Genomic DNA, 26,197 nt, shown 5'->3' with positions numbered 1-26,197 from the left:
GAAAAAAAAAAAAAAAAGAAGGGGGGGAAATAAAAAAAGAGCCAGCGACCCTCCCCCCTAAGTTGCAATTAGCATCCTCCCCGCTGGTGCTGGGCGCCGCGGCGGGGCTCCGCTGCCCCCGTCCGCTCCCGGCGCGGCGGCGGGCGGAGCAGGAGAGCGGAGCGGGGAAAGGCGGCGGGGGGGGGGGGGGGGGGAAGGATTAAGTTTTTTTTTTGTGCGGTGTGCGAGCGGGTGGCGTTTTTAAGGTGGATCTCCGGCAGGCAGAGCCCGGCGGCGGCGGATGCGGGAAGGGATGCGGCGTTGAAGCGAGGTGCGGGGCTGCCGGCGGCCGGGCCGAGCCGAGCCGCGGCGGCCGGGAGCAGGTAAGAGGAGGAGGAGGAGGAGGGGTGGTTGGGGGGGAAGAGGCGGCGGCGTCCGGGTGCTGTCGCTTGGGCTGCGCTGCGCGGAGAGAAGGACAAGGGAAGGCGAGGACATCTTTGCTTGGATATCCCCGGGCGAGCCCGCGGTGGGGATGGAGGAGGAAAAGAAGGAGAGCTCGCGTGGAGAGGGGGGGGAGGAAGGAAGGAAGGAGGAAGAGGGGGTGTGTGTGTATCCTGGTGGGTGTGATGGTGGTGGGAGGCGACCGCGCAAGTTGCGCGGGTGGCGGGCTACCGCGGAGAAGCGAGATGAAGTGGGGAATCTTTTGTTGTGCCGGGCCCCGCATTGTTTACTTATAGTGCCGAGCGCCGCCGACAACATCTGCCGGGGGATTAACGGGGCGGGGGCGGCAGGAAAGTTTGGGCGAGGGGAACCCCGCTGCGCGCCGCGGCCGCCGGCTCCGCGGTCCCCCGCCCGCCGCGGCTGCCGTCACAGGGGGACGCGGAGCCGGCGCCCGCGGTCCGTCGGGTTCGTTTAGGGTTTTTTTTTTCTTTTCAAATTTGAAATTATTTTTTCGGGTTTCCGCGTTCTCCGGTTTAATTTTTTTTTTTAAATGGAAAAAATATTTTAAAAATGAAATATTGGAAATGTTTTTAAATTGCGGAGTAGTGTTATTCTTCTGGACGGATAATCGGACTCGCCCGGCAGTCACTTAGCAACTCTCAGGGCTCAAACCCGCGGAGGTGCGCGGTGCCGGGTGGCCGCGGGCAGAGCGCTACGCGGGCCGCGCATCGCTCCTTCCTCCCGGAGCCGCGCTCCCCCCCTTCGCACACCCCGTAGGGTTCAAACCGCTACATTTCCTCAATATTTATAGATTTTACTAATTTTTAGCCCGCCCGGCTTGGAAATTTTAAACCTTCCGCCGCTGTCCCTACCGAGCAAAAATCAGAAGCTGCGCGGGGTACGCGGATTTTACGCGGGTTTGCTTTAAAATATATATATATTTTTAAAGAATTAATAATAAAATAACACGGAGAGAGGCACGCACACACACACACAACTTGCTGGACTTGCTGAGGGGGAGAAGAAAAGCCTTTTGTCCTGCCTGGGGACGTGCCCCCAAGGTAAATCCGGCTGGGGCTTAGTGCTCGGGACTTCCCCGGGTCCCCTGGCCCTGCCTGGCTGTGCTGGGAGGGAGGGGAGCGGGAGATGGAGATCTCAAAGTAGTAGAAGTAATTTCTTCTTTCAGCTGCACTTCTCCGCTGCTTTTGAATTGCCTGCGATGAATGTACGTGGCTCTAATTGAAGCCCCTTTAATCATTCACACTTGATTAAGTGTACCGTGACCGGAGGAGAGGAACACACCCGGCTCCCGAGGACGGCAGGGTTGGGATGACATTTTAATCCCGTGTTTTAAACAACATTAGGGGAGCATGGAAAAGCGGGAGCCGGTGACGGGTGGGTATAATGGACCGTTGTTTCCATACAGATGGTGCCTTACCGGTGGGGATGAGGGATACCGCAGATATTATTTGGGAGGGGGGGGTGTGGAAAGGCACGTACTTCTCAATTTGTTTAAGCAGAGTGAAGAAAATCATGATAGACGAGATGCCTGGTGACAAAATGCTTTTGTTCCTGTTTCCATCAGTGCGTGAGGGCGCCGACCTGCTTTAGCATTCTTTAAAGGTCTCTTTACCAAGGAAAATTGAAGACGGTCTCATTATAGGAGAGTGTGTTCGGAATACGATGAGGTGTTTATGAATTCCGAGGTGATTGTTGGAGCGCAGGCGTTGCAATTATGCATCCTGGAGTTTAAAAAAAGGGGAAAAAAACCCCCAAGAAAATAATAATAATAAATTCGTGGCGATGGGTTCCCTAATCTGTTATTACCATAAAGCTGATTTGTGCTCAGAGCTGGCCGAGGGGATGGGTTTGTCTGCAGGGTTTGAACCTTAAACAAAGATTTGCATTCTTCTCTTAGCCAAACTTTCTGCTGCAGGGACAGCCTGAAGTCGCTGTGAAAGCAAAAAAAAAACCCACCCCATCAGCTGTCGTTAAGTATTTGATTTGTTTTCTGGGAAATGTGGCGTGGCAAAGGCAGGTCGGTGTTTTTAGAAAGGAGCTTTTTTGTCTTCTTGGATGGGTTTGGGAAACCCACCTGTTAGTTATTAGCCGGACGGAGTTGGCTTTCGCCATCAGCCAACCAGGCACATCTGGGGGCTGTGGGCAGCGACTCCCTTCATCCCAGCTCAACCCCAGCTCTTCCAGTCAGGGACAGAGGGAGTATCTTCCCCTTTAAAAGTCAAACCCGAGTGTTTCTAAAACTAAATACAAAGGAGGGTGGTTTAGTCTGAGCAGCCGGTGAGCCCCTCCTGTGCTGGGAAATGCGGATTGCCGGAGCCTCTGACGCTTCATTTTTCCCTGGAATTGCAGACTAAGATGCTTCTTCAGTCCAGACTTTTATCATCAGCTTAACAGCTTGCAAATCGGAGGTGATGTTTTCTTGCAGTGAGCTTCCCTGGTGTTTTAAGGTAGTTTCCTCCCTACCCTGGCCCATCTGGGGATCCCTGAGGTTCGGCTGGATGGGGCAGCTCCGGAGCGTGATGCCCCACAGAGCTGCAGCTCCCAGCCCTGTTTGCTGACAGCTCCCTCTTGTCCCAACCTGCTTTTCAAGGGCAGGATTGGGCCCTTTTCCTCTCGTGCTTTTCCTAGATGGCAGACATTCCTAGGAGTTTCCTTCCAGCACAGGCTGCCGCCTCTAAGGCTGTCGTTTCAGTGCAGAGACGTATCGCAGGGGTCTGGTGACAATAATCCTCCTAGCAGGGAAACCACCAGGCTCAGAGGATGAGGTCCCAGGCAGGACTTGGAAGTAGCATACTGAAACCTTTGGAAAAGTCGATTTATCCATCGGGCTGGCTGTAGTACAAGTAAAACTCCTTCACTTCAGCTGACTCTTGCAGGAATGTGTGTTCTACTTTAAGGAATAAACCCCCCAATTCTGGGTTTGCCCAGCCTTTTGGGAAAGGTAGGTTAACTTTGCTGGGGTTTTTTAGTGCTCTTAGTTAGCAGTGGGAATTGAGAGTGGTGTTTTCTTTAAGGAGAAGACATGGAAAAGCTCCTCCACACGCAGCACGGGCAGTTTGGAAGTGTTGTGTTAAAATCCAGTGGATGATGCTGTCTCATAAAATCTGATAGGTGTCGTATTTACTCCTCACATCAGATCTAGCAAGTCTTTCTTGGCTTTATATTGTAGTAAGCTGCAGAAGCGCAGAGCGGAGCTGCTTGTGGGGAGCCTCTTTGAACTGGTGGGGAGCTCTTCAAACTGGGGTTTTAACACCTGCCCTAGAAATTTGGGGGATTTCAGAGTATATGGACCCTTTGCCCCCTGCTATTTCCCTCCCCCTGGATCTGTTTGCAGCTCCCTCCTTCCCTTCCCCATTAAAATCCCACCTGTTTGTATGTCTGGTTACCCCACAGAGCTGGAGGCAGCACCCTGAGCCAGTCTCAGGTTTGGGTACAGCAGAGAGTAAGGAAACCTGATACAGATCTTCCTCGTTTTTATACTTGCTCTCCAGCCCTGATCGGAGCTACAGTTTTGTCATAAGAAGGATAAAGCCCTGAAATAACTTTTTATTTCCTCTGCACAGCCCACTTACCTCTAAGAATGAAAATTATTCTTGCAGGGAGGGTATTTAGATGATAGGCTGGTACAGGAGAGATGGCCTTGGGGCTCACAGGACTGCACGAGGGTTGTTGGGGTCCCTTCTAGCAGGGAACATTGAAACTTTGGAGGGGAGGCTTTGGCAAGTCATGTCTGGCTTCACTCTCACCTGGGATAAGGCAGGCATTTCAGCCAGGGATTGGTGTTTTCTCCACTGCTGTATGCAGTGCTGGGAGATGTAATTCCAATACATGGTCTGGGAACACCTGGGCTGACTCTTGGCTCCTTCTTCCATCTTCCTGGGGTTCATTTTTTGTCTCCTTCACCTTTGCCAGAGGAAATAAAGCTAAGCTTTAGGTGAAAGGCTGAAAAAGGACGTGACTGTCCTTTGCCTCCGTGGGGGTACAGGAAACAAATCCTCTCATCACACCCTGTGTGTCTCCTCCTGCTGCTCAGCCCCACCATGGTTGGGCCATTCAGCGAGTGCTGGGAAGGCACCAGGTAATGCCATGAAGTCAGGAGAAGAACCAGTTGTCATATATTGAGTTCTGCAGTGACCAGTGATGCTGTATGTGTGTGTGCTCCCCGTTTTTGCACCCTGAGCCCTGGTGATTTCCCATTTTATCATGTTTATTTTCAAAGCAGGAGGAGCCTGGGTTCAAACTTACTCTGGTCTCACCTAGATCTGACACCCTGCTTGAACTTCCTGCTTTAAGACTGGGGGATAACCCCTTGCACGGGCCTTGGGGTTTGCTTTGACTGGCCAGGTTTGTTGTGCTTGGTTGGTGAGGGGGTGCAGGGTGATGATGTGTGGGCAGATCTCCAGCCGGTGGTGTGGGGTTTCTGCTCTGTTAAGATTTGTTGGTGCCTGAGTTATACTATTAGTAACTTCCATGGAATTCTTAGGAAAAAAAAAAGTGCAGCTGGAATAGTCAGAGGAGGAAAATATGGGATGGAAGCAGAGTGGCCTGACAGAGAGGTTTGCATCTGGAGGTTGGTGCTGGCAGGCTGGAGTTGGCTTTGGCTTGGCCACGTGTCCTGCGTGAGAAGTGTGGTGAGGAGCATCGAAGCTGTGGTGCCACAGAGGATACCCCATAGAGGTGCCCATGTCACCACTCTTAGCATCCCATTTTTGAGTGTTTCACAGCCATGTCATCCTGGGGGGATGAGCATTTAGGTCCTTGGGGCTGGGCATGCAGCTGGTGTCAGCTCCTGCGGCAGCGTGGGGAGGGCTCGGCATCCTTAGCGCTGACTTCCCTGGACCCACCAACCCCTTGGAGCTCACTGATGCTGCTGCATGGTGGGGTTGTCAACTTCTGGGATCTTTATGGGGTTTTTAGCCCATCCTGGCATTCCAGCCAGGAAGTGGGCCATGCCGGAGGCAGCTCATCCTGCTGTGTGGTTTCAGCAGGGGAGGACAGCCCCGGGATGCCACTGCTTTTCAGGGTGCCCCCTGTCCCACCACTGACAGGAGCTGTGTGTGCTTGGATGATGTGGTTATCTTGGATAATTCAGCCTTGTTTTTCAAATACATGGTCTTCTGGGTGGCATCATCAAGGTTGGCATCTTGAGAGGCACCCATAAAATCCCATCTGTTCTGGGATGTCAGAGTAAAATGCAGATAAAACCCAAGTTACCCAAGTAGATCAGTAGTAGATTTTAATTATTAATTAGTTGTTTCTCTAACCTTATCTGGCAGCAATTTCATGTATACTTACCTCAAGCTTATGAAAACTGCTCTACTTTCTTCTGGGCTTCTTCCCATCCTTCCCACCAGAAGCAGGCTTCATACAGTTACACCAGCCTGCTCAGTGGTTGAATTTTGGGCTCCGCTGTCCCAGGTCCTCTCCTTAATCCCCCCATTCCCCAGCAGTCAGAACAGCTAGGAAGGCCCTTCTCATCATGGTGGCCAAAGGGAGGTTGACCAGCTCTCACCCTTCTTCAGCCCTGGGTGCAGGGTGCCTCCTCAGCTGGGAGGTGCTGGTACGAGGACCGCTGCGGTTGCTCCTGTGTACGGTAACGTGGGTGATGCTGTCACACACCCAGCCACTGTTTCTTTGCCACAACACATACCAGTTATTACTTAAATAGACCCCTGAAGCACAGCGCAGGGGGAGAACATGTGGATTAGAGACTTAATATTTACAAGGAGCCAAGTCTTTAATGAGTCTGGGAATAATGCAGATGGATTCTCAGTTGCTAAATATAACTGATAGATAAGGGATGATGCCTGTCATTTCTAGTTATTTATTTCTAGCAACCCATTCACTTTGGGGGGGGGTGGAGAAGGAGCTTCTGTGCTGCTGAGAAGGTTGGCACAAAATTGTGGGATACTCCAAAACCACCCCAGCTTTTGGTGGTTGCTGTTAAAGCTATCGCACGGCTCTGCAGGATGGAGGTGATCCTGGCTGGGACTGGGGTTTAGCTCCTTTGAAATGCTGGTGGGCTGTGGGAGGAGTGATGGGTCAGCCCTGGGAGAGGCAGAAGCAGGAGAGGGAAATCCATGAGTTGCCCTGCAGCTGCTGGAGCCACCAGCATCGGTATTAGGGCGGAAAAGAAAACTTCCTGATGCACTAGGAACACTGTGGGTGTGGAGACCTCATAGTTTCTGTTCCAGATAGGCCAGTGTTTCATTAAAAGCTCTTCTGCAGTCCCCTTGGAAGAACTGCCTCCTGATGTCCCTCCTCAGCTCTCCTCCTTGCTCTTATCAGCGTACCCTTCAGTTTTACAGTGGTTTATGTGTGTGTGAGGATGACCTTTACTTGTGTTAGCTGGAAATCCCTGTCAATTCCTCTTTAAAAACGTCCCAGACCCAATAGAAGAGATAATCACAGAGTTATCAAGGTTGGAAAAGATCTTTGAGACCATCAAGTCCAACCATCAGCAGTAGTAATGATAATGATGGTACCTGTAGAGCTGTCATAAAATGCCATCTTCTTAATTGTTTTTATACTGAAAGCCAGGCTCTGTATGAGAGGGGGGTGCTGGAAGAAATTAGCAATTTAGGCACAGTAATTAGGCTGGATGCTCGATGTTACGCTTGGAAGTTGAGAGACTCAAGCTTGGCTGTGATTAGTTGTGGATGAAATTCATTTCAATTCAATAGATGGAGGAAAAAAATGACCTTTTCATCAGCTTTCATGATCTTACACCTACCTGAAGTTTCATGGTCCTGCAGCACGAGCTCAGGTAGGTTTTGTATTTGCTGCTTGCCTGAGCTGGTACCTCTCTTAGCACAAAAGCTTGAACCTAAAATTCAGGTATGCTGAAGCTTAGTACTGAAATACCTGTGCTAACTTCAGCCTCTGCTGATAACACCAGCATTTCTCCTGTGTGACTTACTCTAGGTGCTCCTGCTCTGGCGGGAATTTTGGACTAGATGATCCTCTGAGGTCCCTTCCAACCTCTAATGATCTGTGATTCTGTTTCTCTGGTGAAATACCCATTCTCCCTATTTTCTCTTCCTGGAAGGAAACAGGATGTCTTAATACCCTGTAATGTTAATCTGAAGTGAAGCAGCAGGATGATGTATTTTTCACATCTGTAATGTTTGAAGAGCAGAAAGTGTGTGTCTATCTGTGTGTGGCCACCTGAAGTTGTGAGGGTCAGGAAGAAGCAGCACAGATGGATTTTTTGGGGGGGAGACAAAGTGCAATTTTAGTTTTGTCTAGCCAAAATTTCAACATATTTCTTGAATTTGTGCTTTCTTGGAGCTGATCCAGCTTCCCTAAATACTCCAGCCTTGCTTGGAGTACGGAATCTCAGTCTTGCTTAGCCCCAGGCAGTCAGGTTGTGGCCAGTGACTCCTTTTGTTGTGGTTGTTTCTGGAAAGATGTTAGTGGAATGGATGATGTGTGAGGAGGAAGAGTCCAGCCAAGCGGGTCTCTGATCAGCTGCTTCATCCCTCACCCTTCCAGCCTGTGCTCTGGGCTGCTTAAGGTGCTGGGCACCCAGGTTGGGTGTGCAGCCTGTATGATACAGATGATGTCTGCACATCTGGGCACCTCAGGGGAACCGGCAGCGGAGAACAGAAACCAGAGCTTGAGGGTCGAAGTGAAGGGATGCAGGGAGATGCTGTGGCTGCTGCTGATGAGAACAACCAGCAGCTGCTGTAAAACTTCAGAAATAAAACTAGCTTACTGCATGAAGTTTGTAGGAGAGACAAAAGTTTACACATCCCTTGTGTGGGGAAAGTAATGATGTGTTCAGACCCCTGCGCTGATGGTGGGGCAAGTGAATGGGCAACAGCGGCTGCTTTAGTCAGCCCCCTGTACATCAGCCCTGGCATTGCTCATTGGAGAGGCTTAGGGAGTAAACTGAGCCACTGATGTGGAGTTTTTTTACAGTGTCTTGGAATACTGGAGCCTTCCCCAGTGCTGCTGATGGATTAGTACAGAAAAGCAGTAGAGGGGCCAGGCTGAGTCACACAGACCTGGCAGCTCCATGCGGGTCCCAGGCAGGCAGTTCAGTTCCAGCCAGTGGTAGGGTCCCGTTCAATGGAGGAGGGAAGGATGGTGAGTGCCCCGTCTCTGTCTGCCTGAGTTGAGGGGCAGGACACTCTTTTGAACTGACATTTGCATTTAAAGAGCTCGCCCTTGGGATTGATGAATGTAATTGAAGGGATTTTTCTTTACTTGAAATGCAGCAAGAAGCTGCCGCTGGTTTGGCTGGGGATAAGCAAAGAGAAACTGGCAGAGACCCAGCAGAGTGTCAGTTCTTAAGATACAGCTGTAAACCCAGGAATCCTTTCCAAACACCTATTTCTAGCAGCCTCTCTGCGCTCGCTTCGGTCCTTACGCCGCTGAGCGTGTTTGTGAGCGACCTGTGATAAGGCAAGAGAGTCACCAGAGCTACAGCTTGAAATGTCACCAGGATGGGGAGAGCAGTAAATAATGAACAGGACTGACCGCTGGTAAGAGCAATTTGTATTGCTGGGATCCAAGCAGGTAATATTTCTCAGATGGCCAACTGTAAATTTCTCTATCTGCGAGCAAACAAGGCAGGCTGTACCTCCAGGATGCTGTCTGGAGAAATCATGTCTTTATAGAGCAGTGAGGAGTCAAGCAAGCGCTGCTAGTATGATATTATGGCCAAAGGTCTTGTGTGCTCCTTGCCTGCCAGGCTGCAGGAGGGATGTCACAGCCACCGTGTCCCCAGCGCCTGTTGTGGAGGGTCTGTGGAGGGCTGCAGAAGGCTGAGGGATTTGGGAAGGGATGTATGGGAAGAGCACAGGACCTCTGTCTGCTTGACTTACCCAGGAGAGTGTTGGCTGGTAAATTGATGAAGGCAATTAGCATTGTTGTGGGGAAAGTAAATTGAATAACCAAGAGCTGTTGGGGCCAGGATGCAGAGTTTTAACAAGACACCATAGCTGGAAGATGAAGCCAGGGAAAGCTGGAGTTGAGGTCCACAGCTTCAGCACTGCTGATGGTGGAAGAGGCTGCTGAACGTGCTGATGATTTCTCCACCTTTGGAAACACCAGATTGAGGGGTGTTTGTTCGTTGGAATGAAGGATGCTCGAGCAGGGATGAATTGAGGTAAGTTAGCCTGCAGCGTGTTGGGGTGGAGAATCACACTGACTGCAAACTGTGTGAAAGCCCATCGTGTAAATGAGAGCATCCAGATACTTGCAGATCCCAAGCACCAGCACCACAAGTTTTAAGAGGCTGATTTGCTGAGAGGGGACCTGTATGTGGAGGTGGAGATGGCAGGATGGACCTTTAGTGCTCAGGAAAGATGGCATTTCCCATCACTTCCCCAAAAACATTCCTTGTGTCCAGGACAGGGCTGAGTTGCCTCCGGTGTTGCCACCAGGTACTTAGCAGGAGGTAGGAAGCTAGCAGGGGCCGTGCTAGCCAGTCTTAGGGCTAATGCCTGAGTCAGATGTGAGTTAATTTAGGTGCAGGAAAGAAATGAGGGAGATTAATTCTTTTGATAGTCACATGCAGAATTCATTCAAACTCTTGAGTCAGCTCTTGATGGCCATGGGACATCAGAAATAGCTCCAGCCCTGGTGGGAAATGTCTGAGTGGAATAATACAGGAGGGTGTTCTGATTGAAATGGGTCAAACCCTGATTTAAAACTTAATTGTGCATCGTTTGTGTCGTGCTTGGGACAACAAGGGTGTGTTTTATTTTGAAGTGAGAGTGCACATGTGGAGTGTCCAGCAGAGTTACCCTGCTTTTAGGTGAGTTGCCACATCGGGCTGTCTGTCTTACCCATCACTCATAGATGAGCTTAAACACTGTGGGATCCCTGGGCTGTGTTGTGCTTCTGTCTGCAGGAGTGGTGTTTGAGATCCACTGTGTGTCTGTACTGAAAGCAGGATGGTGAGACGGGCTCGTGGGGTTCTGCTGCCTGGCCTAATGCTGTGAATTAAGGGCGTGTGGATGTTTGGCTTTGTATGATTTAGCTTAAACAAACAAACATGGCATTAATCTCATTACCCCAGCAAATGGAATAAACCTTTAAGGCACTTAAACCACACTGATATTAGTGAGCTGTCAGACACGTTTCCAGGCGGCGCCTCCACGCCTGTGTGTAACGTTACTCGGGTGTGTAAACGCCAACGGGATGGGGAGTGACCCTGGGGGTGCTGGTGGGGCTGTAATGGTAGGGATTGCACAAGGCATCAGTGTCTCTGCATTACTCCTTTATCCTTCTGCTGTGAGATGCAACTGCAGCAGCCCTCATGGGGAATGTACCACCCCCCCTAAAACTGCCCTTAAAAGCCACGTGTTCCTACATGCCGCATCCTTAACATCACTTAATTGGATGGGACAAGCCTAATCCTGGAGAAGTCAGCAATTATTTTTATTTTTAAATATCTGCATTGCACTTTCTTTAGAGGAAAACCTAAGAATCAGACCAGCATTGATGTCTTAGGCTTGCCCAAGAATTTTCTCTTTCAGTTGCGTTTGTTTGGGCTTTGTTTAGGCGGGGAAATGACTGACTGGCATGTCATGTTTATAGAATCAAGAGTACCTAGCTATTTTCATACAGATCTCTTAATAGAGATTAAACACAAAATAAAGCAGAATGCATCAACAGCGATATTCCCATAAGCAATATTGTAACTTGTATGCAGTGTAATTATATTTTGTACACTTGCCAATTAAGCAGTTACGCTTTAGAGGAAAAAAATGACTTTCAAGAGATGGCAGGAAAGCCTCATGGTAAATCAAATAAAGTCTACGTGTGTTGGAGGGGAAATTCCAAGCTTTCCTGCTGTGTTCAGGTTGCTGTGTGTGTAATGATGCTCTGTGTCCTGTAGTGGGGTTTTTTGGGGGACTGGAAATCAGCAGTCAAGCAGAGGATGTTGGTGTGTGGTTTCAGTGGCCGTCCTTGGGAATCTTGGGTGCCTTCGGTGGAGTTCCTGCTCTGAGGAGCTCAGTTAAGCTTTTCCTTACACCTAAAGGAAACCAGACTTGTTTCACAGAATCACAAGGTTGGAAAAGACCTTTAAGATCATCAAGTCCAACCATTCCTGTCCTGTGCTAAACCAGATCCCTGAGCACCTCATGTCCCCTCTGTTAAACACACCCAGGGGTGGGGACTCAGCCCCCTCCCTGGGCAGCCTATGCCACAGCCCCACAACTCTGCCAGGGAAGAACTTTTCCCTCCCATCTGAGCTGACTCTGCCCTGGGGCAGCTTGAGCTTATTGCCCCTTGTCCCATCTCCTGTCCCCTGGCTGAAGAGACCATCACCCACCTCTCTGCACCCTCCTGTCAGGTCAGTGTAGGTGGGGATAAGGTCTCCCCTCAGCCTCCTCTTCTCCAGGCTGAAGATCCCCAGCTCCCTCAGCCTCCTCCAGGCTTCCCTCTTGGTCCAGGTCTCCACATGTGCAGCGGTGGGGTGGGCACCCACTGCCTGGTGGTGTGTCGGTGGGTGACGTTCCTGTGAACCAAGACCTGTGTGGAAACACACCTGGCAACGCCTGGCTGGCAGCACAGGGCCAGGTCAGGCTGCCCTGGAATTTCGGGGAACTCTGTAAAGTCATAAGGAAGTTACCAAAGTACTGCTAATTACTGAACAGGCCCAGTATCAGCTCGGTTAATTAATTATCCTTCCTAATGTAAACTCAGTGCAAGGTTTAGGGAGTTCAGGTCACTGATGGAAGCGATAGGAGATACTTTTTTATTATTATGCTGCAAGGTTTTTATTTGAGGGTTTCAAAACACCTTGTGGTGCATCAGTAGGTTGGGTGAGCTGGCTGAGAGGGTGCACTGAAATGGGGAGAGGGGGCCCTGTGGTTCTTGCTGTCCCCCTGCCGTTCTTGCTGTCCCCCTGCCGAGGCAGCCTGTGCTCATACGGGATCTCTTCTGGTCCTCACCTCTAAAGCATGAAGCAGGTGTTTGCTGGTAGCCCATGGTGCTGCTTTCCAAGCCCCTTTCTATCCCACAGAATCAGGAATATTTTGCTTTTTAACGTGTCAAACACACACCACAGTAAAAAGCCTCACTCCAGGTGAGGTCTGGTGGGAGGAAAGAGCTGCAGACAGTTTCTCCCTGTGCTGTGGTCTGGCAGCCATCCCGGCCTCGCCGTAAGCTGAGGGACACATGGGACATGGGACCTGGCCCCTCCTGGGCTCCCTCCTGCCTTTCCTCAAGTCCTGATGCCGGTGCGGGTTGTGTAGTGGAGAAAAGCCTCAGCAGCTCGATGAACTGAGGGCGATCTGCACCGAAGGGTAAAAGGGTGGTTACAGTGTGATTCCCCTTTATTCTCACCCCGGAGCATCCTCACCCATGATGTGCATCTCGCCCCAAACCAGCTGCTTCAAAAGAGATAAATCCCAAACCTTCCAAACGTCTCTGCCATCCTTCCCCGAGCTCAGCAATCCTGTAAATCAGACTGAGGAGTGATCCAGGCTGGCAGGGCGTTTGGATCTGAGGTGTGGCTGTGTTTGTGTGGCATGGGGCTGGGGGGAACAGTGCTGCTGGAGCCAGGGGAGTGGGGGCTCTGCTCGCCCCTGGGCTGGCGTGTCTGCAGCCTCAGGAATAGGACTGAGCGGCTCATGTCTTGCATGCTGGAGTCGGAGCGCGCCTGGCAGGGCTTGGTGTTTCAGTGCTGCAGATCTGCACAGAAGGCGTTTGCGTGTACAAGCTTGTGGTGAGAGTTCAGTTTGAAGATGACAAAATAAAACAGTTAAATCAGAAAAAAAACCCCACACCCCTCAAAATAAGCGTGACAGAGAACAGAGTTACCAGCTGCCTTCTGTCTCCGTTCTCCCGGACCCTGGCTCGCAGGATGACCTTCCTGTGTGCACTGTGCCAGCTCTGCCTTTCCCAGCTGCGCTCTGGGGAGGATGAGGATGCTCTGATGATGCTGTTGGCCAGGCTGCTGCTCGCCCACAGCGTTCCCATGTCTGGTCCCTGGTGCCAGCTGTGGGTCTCTTCCCTTTTTACTTCTGATGCCGTCCCTTTGCTGCGCAGCACGATGTGAAGTGCTGGATGCAGGTTGCTGACTGCAGGGTTTGGGGAGGGGGGTTTATTCGCCTCAAGTCCTGTGTGTTTGGTTCCTCAGGAGCCTGGCAGCTAAGGCAAGTTTTATTTCCATCAGTTTATTTTTAGCTCAATGCTTCTGGCCCTGCTTTGCAGTCCGATGGTGCGGGCAGTGGTGTGACACCCCCAGTCTGTGCCTGTGTGTGGGTTCGCTTATCCGGAGCGTTTCCCTTGCTTGTCCCCACCATGGGTCATACCTGGTGAGAGTTAATTACAGGATGAATTTTAGGAAGGGTACAATAAATGTGCACCCCATATGTCCTGTGTGGGGGCATTTTGCACCGTGCAGTGTGCCTTTTTTACAGCCTTTGTCACAGGTTCCTTCCTGCCTTTATTTTCAGCAGCATTGGGAGAATCATCCCAGTATTACAATCATCTCTCTCTCACATCATGTGCCCCATTGCCTTGAAAAACCTTACCACGAATCCCACTGATACCAAACGAGTCTAAACTGGATTTGGTGTGATTTTTATGTATGTATGTATTTATTTTTCCCATACCAGCCTGGCACTAGCACTCCTGCTGCTTGAGATGCAGGACTTTGGTCGAGTTTCCTTGTACCTTGGGTTTCTCAATGCCTGGTAACCTTTCCTCCTCTCCCTCCTGCCCGCCTAAGCCTCTCAGCTAATTTTAATTTGAGGAGAAATAAGCACAGGTATGCTCAGAAGACAATTATCCCAATGGAGTAATTACTTTTTGGTACTTGATTTGATTTGTTAGCTGGGAGATTGGTCTGAAAGCAGAGGAGAAAATGAGTGCATTGTTGGCTGCGGGAAGTTATTTATGAGTTTTAAGTTCTGTTTAAAGGAATTCCCCCCGTGACTTAAGTAGCAGCACAATTTATGGCCTTTCACATCGGATAGCTGGGGAGGTAAATGGAAGGAAGGCAGGAAGAATAAAAAGAAACGATACTGGGTTTTGTGGGTGTGAAGTTTCTGGTGTGGAATGCGGGAAGCAATGGGTTTCAAACCTCCCGCCGGGCAGATCAACAGAGGTAACGCACGCCTTGTGCTGGGGAAAGAGCACGGTCCTGATGAGGACCATGAAGGTGATCAGGGGGCTGGAGCAGCTCTCCTATGAAGAGAGGCTGAGGGAGCTGGGCTGGTTCAGCCTGGAGAAGAGAAGGCTGTGGGGGGACCTCATTGCAGCCTGCCAGTCCCTGAAGGGAGCAGAGAAACAGGAGGGGAATCAACTTGTTAAAAGGGTAGATAATGGCAGGACAAGGGGGAATGGAGTGAACCTGAAGGAGGGAAGGTTGAAATTAGATATTAGGGGGAAGTTTTTTACAGAGAGTGGTGAGGGGCTGGAACAGGCTGCCCAGAGAGGTGGTGGGTGCCCCATCCCTGGGGGTGTTCAAGGGCAGGTTGGATGGGGACCTGGGCAACCTTGTGTAGCTCCAGGCCTGGAGGTTGGTGTCCCTGCCTGTGGCAGGGGGGTTGGAGCTCTGTGATCCTTGGGGTCCTTTCCAACCCAGACCAGTCTATTATTCTATGATGTGCTTCACGTTACTTTTGGTACAGCAGGGGAAATGCTGATGTGTTCACATGCTCTACCTGGGGTTTGTGCCACGTGTCTATCATTTTCTTGTAACTGCCTTCATGGGATGGTCCTTCCATAGCCTGATGAGGGAGGAAGAAGTGGTGTCTCTGCTGGACATCTGCTGGTGCTGTTCAGGGTGGTGGCACTGAGGCAGATGGAGCTGAAAGTGCATCTGCTGGGCACAAGCCAGCAGATGCTCAAGGTAAGGGCTGCTTGAGGGTGAGGACAGGTTTGGGCAGGTCTGACTCCTGTGGACAGGGCTTGGCAGCCAGCCTTGGAAAGCTCACCTGTGGAAACTTGACTTAGAAGCCAATCTGAGTGGAGTTAGTGTGTCTTCTGCTGCTGTCATAGAGGAGAGGAAGGTTGGCATGGCCCTTCTGCAGGCCGGCCTCCTGATGTGTCCGTCTGCCTGGGTTGCTCACGTGATGGAGCGGAGTTGCTAAATACCTGTCTCCCAGAAGCAGGCTCTCAGCACCAGGCATGCCTTATCACTCGGCTATCAAATCATGTCACTCCCTGCTCGGTGTTCCCGTGGCGTGTCCTGGGTCAGCAGGGTGCAGCAAAGTGGAAACAAAGGCAAAACCTCCTGCTCTGGCTCTGGCAAACGTCGGTGAGGAGTGCGCTGATTCTGTCAGAGGGAATCAGGGATGCTCCCGCGCCTCGGAGCGCCGACGGGGGCCAGGCTCCGCGCTCTGCTGCGCTGCTGTAGTGATGCTGATTTACACCAGCTGGTGATGTGCTCCAAAATTGTCCTTCAGAGTAGCTCAGACGTGGTTGAGGCTTGCTGTGCTTTCAGGAAGCCCATCAGGCAGGTTTCCTACCTTTCCCAGGTGGCGTTGGCAGTGGCTGGGAAAAAAGTGCTGTCCAGAAAGCAGCCCACTGCTGACTGCTGAGGGCTCATTTCATGAGTACAAGCTTCAGGGCTTTGAAGGTATTCTCCTCAGGCAGAGACCTGCTTCCAAGTTCTGCATATTAAATGTTTGGTGGTTGGTTCCTTCACCACTACTTTGGAAGGGCAGACAGGGAAAGGAGTCCTGCCTGAAGTGCAGACTGCTCATTTGTGTGGACAGAACCTATAAGAAGACTGCAGTACTAAGAGTCCTGTTTTCTGATGTTTAAATACTGTGTGTAAGCTTGAAGTAAGCTGGAGTTGGTGGTGATGGTGATTCATGTCACAGCAGCTGCGCTGTAATTCACTGTATTATGCACCAGAAAGTTGAGAGTATGTGGGTAAAGGCTTTCAGCAGTGTGACACATGCTCACCATCGAGGAGTAGCCATTGTAGCACAGAATCACAAGGTTGGAAAAGACCTTTAAGATCGAGTCCAACCATTCCTGTCCTGTGCTAAACCAGATCCCTGAGCACCTCATCTCCCCGTCTGTTAAACACACCCAGGGATGGGGACTCAGCCCCCTCCCTGGGCAGCCTGTGCCACAGCCCCACAACTCTGCCAGGGAAGAACTTTCCCCTCCCAGCTGAGCTGACCCTGCCCTGGTGCAGCTTGAGGCCATTGCCCCTTGTCCCATCTCCTGTCCCCTGGCTGAAGAGACCATCGCCCACCTCTCTGCACCCTCCTGGCAGGGCAGGGGAGGTGGGGAGACATCTCCCCTCAGCCTCCTCTTCTCCAGGCTGAACACCCCCAGCTCCCTCAGTTGTGTTGAGTATATAGACTATGAGGAAGATTTGATACAGGCATCGTGGCTTCATCGTCTGCACTTCATTACATTTTCCCCATGGTGGGAGCAAGGAATGGGAGATGTATTTCATTTCCCAGTTCAAGGGTGCTTGCTCAGGGTGGCCCAGCTCCTAATGTTGCTGCACAGGGGAGAATTTACCGTGGGGGAGCTCTGTTGATGCTCATAAGCGCTGTGCTTGTGCTCTTTCTTCACTGGCCTGGTGACAGGGGAGGAGAAATAATCATTCAATTCTTCATCTTCTAAACAAATAATCGATAAAATGACCTTAAAACATCCAGTACAGCGGTGGGATGTGAGCGTGAGCTGCCATCATGGCCACTCTTGGCCATTCACTGATAGTGTTGAGGGTTTCCCTCTGCCCATATTCTCTGTTTCTTCAAAGATAAAGGGATAAAAAACAAATCTCCCCAGAAATGCTTTCTAATTGGGGAGAAAAATGAATAATCTGAGGCTAGGTGTTCTGACTATAAAACAAGACCTACAGGTCGCTGACGTAAAGTTGTCCAAAATGAGTTGCGATGGGTTTTCTTCATGCTGATGATGAATGGACTCTTCCATTTCAAGCCATTAGGTACAGTGCTGCCCTTGATTTAAACTAAGTGTAGTTAATATTTTGGGTAATAAATTTCAGGCATGCCAGTGAGAAATCACCCAACAGTAGGACGGTTCCTCACGTAAAGCGACCACAAATTCTTCCTGGTCCCTGTAGAAGACAGGAACCTCCCCTATGGAGAGAGGCTGAGGGAGCTGGGCTGGGTCAGCCTGGAGAAGAGCAAGCTGGGGGGGGACCTCACTGCAGCCTGCCAGTCCCTGAAGGGAGCAGAGAAACAGGAGGGGAATCAGCTTGTTAAAAGGGTAGATAATGGCAGGACAAGGGAATGGAGTGAAGCTGGAGGAGGGAAGGCTTAGATTAGATATTAGGGGGAAGTTTTTTACAGAGAGAGTGGTGAGGGGCTGGAACAGGCTGCCCAGAGAGGGGGTGGATGCCCCATCCCTGGGGGTGTTCAAGACCAGGTTGGCTGGGGCCCTGGGCAACCTTGTGTAGCTCCAGGCCTGGAGGTTGGTGGCCCTGCCTGTGGCTGGGGAATTGGAACTCTGTGATCCTTGGGGTCCCTTCCAACCCAGACCAGTCTGTGGTTCTATGAAGCAGTTTCTTCTGCACCTGGATACCCCTGGTTGGGAAGGGCTGGTTGCGTGTCGGTGGCGTCGCAGCGAGCGCGGCGGGGGATTACAGCGAGCGCGGTGTTGATGGGAGCTGTTGTGACACGTCTTTTGTAGGGGAGTCTATCGAAAGGGAGTGAGGAAAGGGCTATACTTAATCAGTATAAATGTCAGTGGCATATTTTAATAAATTCTTGATTTGGTTTGGACTGTTTGCAATTGCATATTTAAAAGGAATCTGCCAGCCCCTTCCGAAGGTATGTGACATTTAAAAGATCTGTAAAGAAGATTGGTTTGACAGCTTCAAATTACATTTGAAAGAGTTTTTTCCCTTTCAAAACAGAAAATGAATACTTCCTATTCGAAATGTCACCGCGACGACATAAACATGTTTAATCAAATTATATATTTAATTTATGTAAAACATCATTTTTTATTCATGCAAGAGACTCACTTGTTACATTTTTAGTGGCTCTGGAGCTCCACAAACTTGGTGAACTGCTGAATCTCTTGAATAAATCACTGCTCAACAGTTTCTATTCAGGTTCTTCCCAAATAGCTGTTGGCTTATTGTTGGATCTCCCCGCTTCCCAGGTACTTGTGTTTCGCCTCTGGCAGAGCCAAGGACTTGGCCAGGTCTTGCTGGGGTGAAGGGTGCAACTCCCAGGATGGTTGGGGTGGTGGTGGAGGACTTGTAGGGTTGCTGCTGTGCACTGAGCTGGTCTCTTGTCCTCTGTGGCCATCACAGAGGGTCAGGGCTGCTGAGCATCACCTTGGCTGGTCATTTTGAAGCTGCTAGGATGAAACCATGAAACCTCTCCTAGGGGAGAGGGGAAAGCTTTTGGATTTGGTGCTCTGGACTCCAGCTTTCATGGCATGTGCATCAGGGGTAGTTGTCTGAACCGGCCCAGCAGGTCCCCAGCAGATAAGGAGCTTTGGCTCCTGGCAGGGCTGCTGGCCTTTCTTCTGCTGCTGTGCACGAGCTCTCCGCTTGTCTCTGCCTCTGCCAACCAGATCTCATGGCTGGAGCTCCAGGCAGCTGAGCCAGAAGTCCAGCACTGTCTGCCTTCGAGGACGGGCTGCTTTTCAAGCAGGGAGATTGAGCAGTAATCCCAGGCAAGTCCTGAGAGCAAAAGCCTGCTTCAAGCAGACAAGTGTCATCGGGAGGTGTCACCCGGCTCAAGACAGATGGGTGTCTAGGGGCTTGGGCTTTCTTGCTCAGACAGGAAGAGGAATCAACGTCAACACAGCAAACCCAGGGAATTCAGCGATACTTCATGTATTTGCTGGGCAAATGCAGACACCAAACTCATGCTTGTCCCAGAAAAGGTTAAAGTTGCCAGGTCATACCCACCCAGGGACAATTCTAGTAGGGCTTTGCAAAGCTTTGAGTGTGCCCTGTTGTCTTGCATCCCTGTTTCAGGATGACCAGGCAGGCTGTGGGTCAGCTCCAGCAGATGTTGTACAGCTTCTGAAAGCCAAGAAGCAGCAAAGAGTGTAGTCATGTTACTCTGAAGGAGGGAAGAGCGGGACCTGCAGGCACTTCTGCTGGGTACTGGGCTGACAGCGGAGTGTCCTGCTCATGCACGGGCCTTGGAGAAATGTTTTGGTGTTGGAAACTCTGGCAGTACCTTCCTCTTCCATTTCTTAATCTCATCAGTGACTATGCTGGTCAGGGAAGCGTTACAGCACTGGGAGTTTATTGCAGTTCACAGCCAGGCAGATCCTGGTTGAGGGCAGGCCCAAACTAGTGGGGATGTAGAGGTGTGGGGTGAGTCAGAAGGCAGAGTTTGGCCGTTTGTTTGGTAGAGAGAGGCACCCTCAGTCTCTCAGAGAAGACAGGCATGCACAGCAAGGGCAGAGCAGTGAGTGCTGGAGAGCAAACCCCAAAACCTACCAGTCCTCTGGTAGATCAATCCTCTAGCAGGACAAAGTGTCAGGAGACTTGCATCTGAGGTAGGTCATGTTCTCAGGATCTTCTAGACCTTCTGTGTCTTGTTTGTATTCCCAGCAGGTATATTTGTGTACACTTACTCATGTAGGAGATGGCCAAGCTAAAGCAACTTAAATGAGAGTCTTGCACATAAAGACCCCATCCTGGAGACTGCTCCCTGTAGGTGTGGTGACTGGGGGAGCTCTGACTGTGGGGCCTCCCTTGAAGAGGAAGACTTTCATGGGTAAATCCAAAGGTCTGGAAGAATTTTGGTCTTTCAGCCCTTTTGCTAACAGCAAAGAGGTGTTGAGTGAATGGAGTAATAGTGACAAAGCTGTAATTTAGGTAATTAGCCAGCTGTCGTGTGTGTTGGAGAGGACAGGGAATATTTCTTCCCTGGTTTGCAGTTCCCTTAGAAAGGAAAATGTGTCTGGCTGAAGATGTGTGGGAACTCATGGTCTGCAGGTAGCTAGAAACATTAACAAGTGTGGGGAGACATCACCTTTTAGGCACTCCAAAGGGAGATTCCCGAATGTTTTCTGAGCCCTCCTCACTCAGTGTACCTCCAGCATTGGCCTGATCCTGAAATAGCACAGGGGATAAGAGAGGGGCATTGGCTCATGTAAAGTTTCTTGATCCCTCTCTGGGATTTGAAAGAACCTTTCTTCAGTTTGAGAGACCCCCAAGTTCCCATCTGGGGAGGGGTCAAAGTGTGGTCCAAAGGGCTTATCCTCCAACTCCATCCTTACACCAGGCTGGAATTGAAACTTGGGCTGAGCAGAACACTCTGGATCTGGGATGTATTTTATATTTCACTTCTGAAAAGAAAACCAGGGACAATATTCCTATCAATATTTACAGTTCAAGCAGAGTAGATGGGTGTGGAGATGTTGGAAGATGGAGAGTAGTGAAGGGCAGTGATTTCCAGTGTGTTCCTCCTTTATGCTTTAGGGGAAAGGCCAAGCCTATGGGTTTTTTATTACCTGCTTCAGTATGAAATATGTTCCAACATTAAGCTGTATATTCCCATTGAAATATATGGCAGGAATAAAATTCCAGATAAAAGGTAACTATTTGACACTCTGTATAGCTGTTGTCGTGCTGTTAAAATAACACATTGACTCCTAACTTGATAGGAGGCAGAGATGAAGAGGAAGCTGTGTCAGCAGGATTTTCTGAGGAGCCCTGTGACAGCGACACTCAGGCGCTGCCTTTGCTCACCAGACCCTTTCCTTGGCACTGCTGAGGTTGCCCTGAAACATTCACATCCTGAAAGCTCCTTTTTTGGAGTAAAATAACCCACCTGGCCTCTTCCCAAAGAAAATAAGCTTGCAGTGCAGCTCAGCAGGGCGTAAGGTTGAAAATTCGGTTTCCCGTTGCGTGTGCTCTGCCTCAGGGAGCTGGAAACAAGGAGAAGGTGGAGGCAAACTGGAATTAGTCAGCTGAGCTGGGGATATTTTGGGAGATTGCAGGTCCATGCTCTACGCTGGCCAAAGCCTTGATGATGTTGGGTGTAGGATCATCTCGACTGAGTCAGCCCAAACTTACTTCAAATGCTGCAATGCATGTTGGACCCATCAGTCCTAATTGCTGTCTTTCAAGCTCTTGCTCACCCCCTTTTTGCCATCAGTGATCTTTGTCCCATGAGGAGAACATCCTGCAGTTGTCATATGTGGTGCAAACAAGGCAGGTATGTGCAGAAATGCCTATTTTGCTAATGTGGAGTATCTTATGGAGTCATGGAGCTGTAGGGGTTGGAAGGGACCTCCAGAGGTGATCTAGTCCAACCCCCTGCCAAAGCAGGGTCCCTAGAACAGGGCACACAGGTCGGTGTCCAGACGGGTCTGGAATCTCTCCAGAGAAGGAGACTCCACACCCCCTGGGCAGCCTGTCCCAGGGCTCCCTCACCCTCACTGGGAAGAAGTTCTTCTGCATATTGGTGCAGAACCTCCTGTGCTCAAACTTGAGGCCATCACCCCTTGTCCTGTCCCCCCAGCCCACTGAGAAGAGGCTGCCCATGTCCCCCTGTGTCCCACACTTCAGGCTTACTTTGTGTCATTGCCTGGACTATAAAGCCATGTGAGATGCAGGAAACAAGGAGATCTCAGTTTCCAGAGTGTTTTTCTGTGTGAAGTGCAGTACGAGCTGAAGTTGTGCTTGTGGTGTCTCTGGTTAATGTGTGTGAACATCTTCAGAGCTTTGAGGATGCTGTAGAAATGCTGAGCTTTTTGCTGTAGGCAGTGGTCTCTCCTGGACCGTGCTGCTGTGGTCACGGATGTTCCTGCTCAGCTGGAGGTTGCCATGGCCAGAGTTGACATATGATGTGGGTGAGTACACCCTATCCACTCCAGTGCTGTGATTGCTGTTGAAGGGGCTGAGAAGTTGGTGCATGGGGCAAGCTTGGCTGACCTTGCAGAGAGACAGGTCAGGAAGCACCCACCAAACCCTTGTGGCAGCTCTGCCATGGGAGCAGTGAGGTTGTACATCAGCACCGCAACGTCCAAGATGGTTGTGTGTTTAAATGCCATTTAAGAACCAGTACTTGGGGGGTACCTGGGTAGGTTGCCCCAGCAGGAGTGCTGCCTGCATTCCTGCTGTATGAGACCTCCATTTGTGCTGGTGGCAGGACATGACCCGTAGCTGCACCGATGGTCCATGCAGTGAAGCATCCCGCTGCGTGCTCCTCGTCTGTGTGTCATCCCCTTCTGCTGCCCATTTCTGCTCAGTTTTGGAGGCAGTGGGTCAAGTCCAGAGTCATGGTGCTCCTGCTCAGGCTTCCCTGGCACAGCTCTGTGCTGCTGGAGTGGAAGCTCAGGCTGTGGTGGTGGTGGCAGGGAAGCAAAGAGCCGTGTTTCTGCATGTGCGTCCGGATGATGCTGTGTGGCCCGATGTCGGCACCTGGGTCTCACTGGTTCTGAAGTGCTTGGAAATTCATGGGTGATGTTTGCATTCCTGCTTGTGTGTCAAGGTGTCGTCCCATGGTGGTGAGCAGTGACCCATATCTGCTCTGGGGAAAGTCACCTGTGGGGCTAAAACCACCCTCCCTGCCCCGAGAGCCCTGGGTGGTGAGGGCTGTAAGTACAGCCTTGTTGGTAGAAGACCCTGGAGATAACAGTTGTAGCATCCAATGACAAACAGGAATGGCTCGATGGTAAATCAGCTTTTTTGGTCAGAGAAAAAAATGTTCACTTCTCCCTCCTGACACAGTTGTTTCTTTGCTCAACATGTTGTTTCCTCACTTCTCATACCCACGTTTTCCTTGCTATTTATAGCTTTACACATGTGCAACTCCAAACCTGACAGTTTGAGATGTTCTCATCTTGGATTTTCCATAAACATTCCTGCCTGTTCCGAGCCCCCTGTGTGCCCAGTTCATGAAAACACCCCCCTGGGCAAAGATGTTTCTAATTCCCTGAATATAAGGGGGGAAGTTTATAATGAAGCGTTGACAGGACCTTCAGTGTAATCTCATGTGTGGCTGTCTGCAGGCATGGTGGGAATTCACAGAATCACACAGGGTTGGAAAAACCCTCTAAGATCGAGTCCAACTGTTCCTGTCCTGTGCTAAGCCAGATCCCTCAGCACCTCATCTCCCCTCTGTTAAACACACCCAGGGGTGGGGACTCAACCCCTCCCTGGGCAGCCTGTGCCACAGCCCCACAACTCTGCCAGGGAAGAACTTTTCCCTCCCATCTGCTCTGACCCTGCCCTGGGGCAGCTTGAGGCCATTTCCCCTTGTCCCATGTCCTGTCCCCTGGCTGAAGAGACCATTGCCCACCTCTCTGCACCCTCCTGTCAGGTCAGTGTAGGTGGTGATAAGGTCTCCCCTCAGCCTCCTCTTCTCCAGGCTGAACACCCCCAGCTCCCTCAGCTGCTCCTCAGAGGATTTGCCCTCCAGCCCCTTCCCCAGCCTGGTTGCCCTTCTCTGGACTCGCTCCAGGACCTCAATGTCCTTCTTGTGGTGAGGAGCCCAGAACTGGACACAAATGAGTCTTTTGTCAGTGTTCATCTCTCCTGCCCTGGTGCTGCCTCCTTGGGTTCCTCCTCCAGCATCCCCTGTAGCCACCAGGCTCGAGGTGCTGCCCAAGACTTGGTATTTGGTTGCAAAATCCTTGCTTCAGGTATTTTCAAGCATCCATGTAAAGGACCCCCTGGAAAGAAAGGCTTGCAGCGGGAGCTGGGGGGGATGTGCAGCGATGGTGTTGCAGCTGCTGTAATGTTGTGTGAAATACTGTACCCTTGCATTATGTTTTAGGGAAGAAAGGGTGGTGTAGCAAGCTGACACTTCCCTCTTGGTGTGTGGCTGGTCCCTTCTGTACGTGCTGGGCTGGGGCTGGCGCTGCTACGGAAAGCAAGGCAGCAAAGTAGTGATGATGATGATGATGGTGGTAATAATACTAATAATAGAAATTACAGATTGGAGAAGAGTGCAGGTTGGCATTTAGGGGGAGGAGGAGTAGTTGGTGAGATTGCACCAGACCCATTTGTCTAAAGAAGACCCCTCAGTCTGGGATGCCTCCTCTGCAGCACCCATCACCCATCCCGGTGTGTGCAGCCCAGCCCCAGCCGCTGCTCCCTTCCCAGCCCGTCTGAACTCCAGGTACCTCCTCCCCTGGCACAACTGCGGGAGGGCTGCAGGGAGGGTGGAGGTGGGTGCACTTCCCATGCCAGGTGGGAATGGCACTGGGCTTCTCCTCATCCCACTGCACCCTCCTGATGTGTGTGAGTGCTGCTGAAGGCATCACCTCATACTGCATTTGCAGAGAAAGTGCAGCTTTATTGAACATGGGATTGAATCCTTAACTGACTAATCAATTTTAGTAGTAAGTTAAAATGCCTGGTATTAATGGACAACTGCAGCCATTAATCAGGGTTACAGTAGATTAACAGTTGTCAGCATTTATGCTAATAGTCCTTACAGACCGTGGGCTTACGGATTGCACTCACTGCTCCCATATTTTCCCAAACACATACAACACTCCAGCTTTGCACCTATGGATTGCTCCCTCCCTTCCTGGGCTCTTCTTTGGAAATAGGAGCTGAACTGACACTGGGATACAGCTTTTCTCAATGCTTGGTTTCATGTCAGAGGAGATGGAGAAGGTTTGTTTGCCCAACTGTTTGACTGTCTAATTTGGGCTGGTTTGTGACTAATGAAACTATTCACCCATCTCTGGCCACTCCAGAAATCCTCAGGCATTAGAGAGAGACAATTGAAGGAGTTTAGGTGGATGTAAATAGGAAATGCTTTCACTTACCAAACTCACTTTGCTTTCTGTGTTTTATTCCACTAAGAGGGTTTTTAAGCAAAATTTTTTTGCTCAGAACCAACCAAACCAGAAATGGGTCTTAAACCTTCACAGGTTCTGTGGGCGTTTGTCTTTCATCTGCTTTATTGGGATATTTTTCAATCCAGAGCTGGGATTTCCTAAAATCTTTTTAGTCTGTGGTCTTCAATTAGCTGATTACTATGGATTATATGCGTCCTTCGGATACCTCATCAAGCTGTCTAATAGCTGGATTGTATTGATTGTCCTTCAATTAATCATGTCCCCTATTTTCATTTATCAAACCCAAAATACATGTAATTAACTCTGAAGTGATATAGCTCACCGTAAAGTGATTTTGGTACTGCTCTAGAGATAGCTGGGTAAATTATACTAATAGGAGATGCAAGTTGAAATTAAATTAGTGGTATCGTGTCCATCACAGAAGAATAATTAAAAAAAACCCTAAAAGTGAATGACTGCAGTGAGGAATCCTGTGTGATGGGAGATGCACATGTTTGTTGTCTTATTTGTGTCTTGGGGACTCGCTGTCCTTGTGACAATTGCCATCAGGTCTCCCAGGGGAGATGCAGGAAGTGCCCCAGTTTCTCACCAGGTGGGCAGAGGGATTGGGGAGGTGCAGGGTGGGAAATTGCAGATTTATTTATGTTTTCCAGCAGTGGGCCAACTCATGGGGCGGGGAAAAAAAAACTCAACCCTGTAACCAGATGACATCGTTCTGCTTTAAAGGCAACTTTGTTAATTCGAACATAATCTCTCCTTCCCCCACCACTGGTATGGAAATTGGCTCGATGAGCTTGGTTCCACGACAGACTGAATTGTAATAAATAATATACAGTATCCCCAAAGCAGCTTGCTTCAGTTGGCGTGGTATTTATGAACAGCGAGTTTCCGAATTGCTCATCATGGTTGAGACTTTAAGCTGTAATTTTATTCATAAACACAACTGTGTGTAAACTCTGGGAGAGTGGAGTGTTTGTGTCTTATCAGTGTTCCTGTGTCCGAGCAGGGTGGATGTGCTCCATCCTCTGAAGGGTGGGTGCTGATTAAGAAGGAA

General features: G+C 50.3%; 1 protein-coding gene across 1 annotated transcript in view; it reads left to right on the top strand.

Annotated features, from left to right (window-relative positions):
* Positions 1-235: 235 nt before the first annotated feature.
* Positions 236-26,197, top strand: part of LOC311192892 (C-terminal-binding protein 2) — a 138,205-nt gene continuing 112,243 nt past the window's right edge. The window contains exon 1 of the mRNA XM_084265561.1: positions 236-362. The gene's annotated coding sequence lies outside the window, so the exon portion shown is untranslated. The remainder of the gene's footprint in view (positions 363-26,197) is intronic.

Source organism: Gallinula chloropus (genome assembly GCF_964237585.1).
Source record: "Gallinula chloropus genome assembly, chromosome: 5".
In the NCBI taxonomy this organism is placed as follows: Eukaryota; Metazoa; Chordata; class Aves; order Gruiformes; family Rallidae; genus Gallinula; species Gallinula chloropus.
Note: the sequence above shows the minus strand (reverse complement) of the source record. Positions and strands in the feature narration are given on the sequence as shown.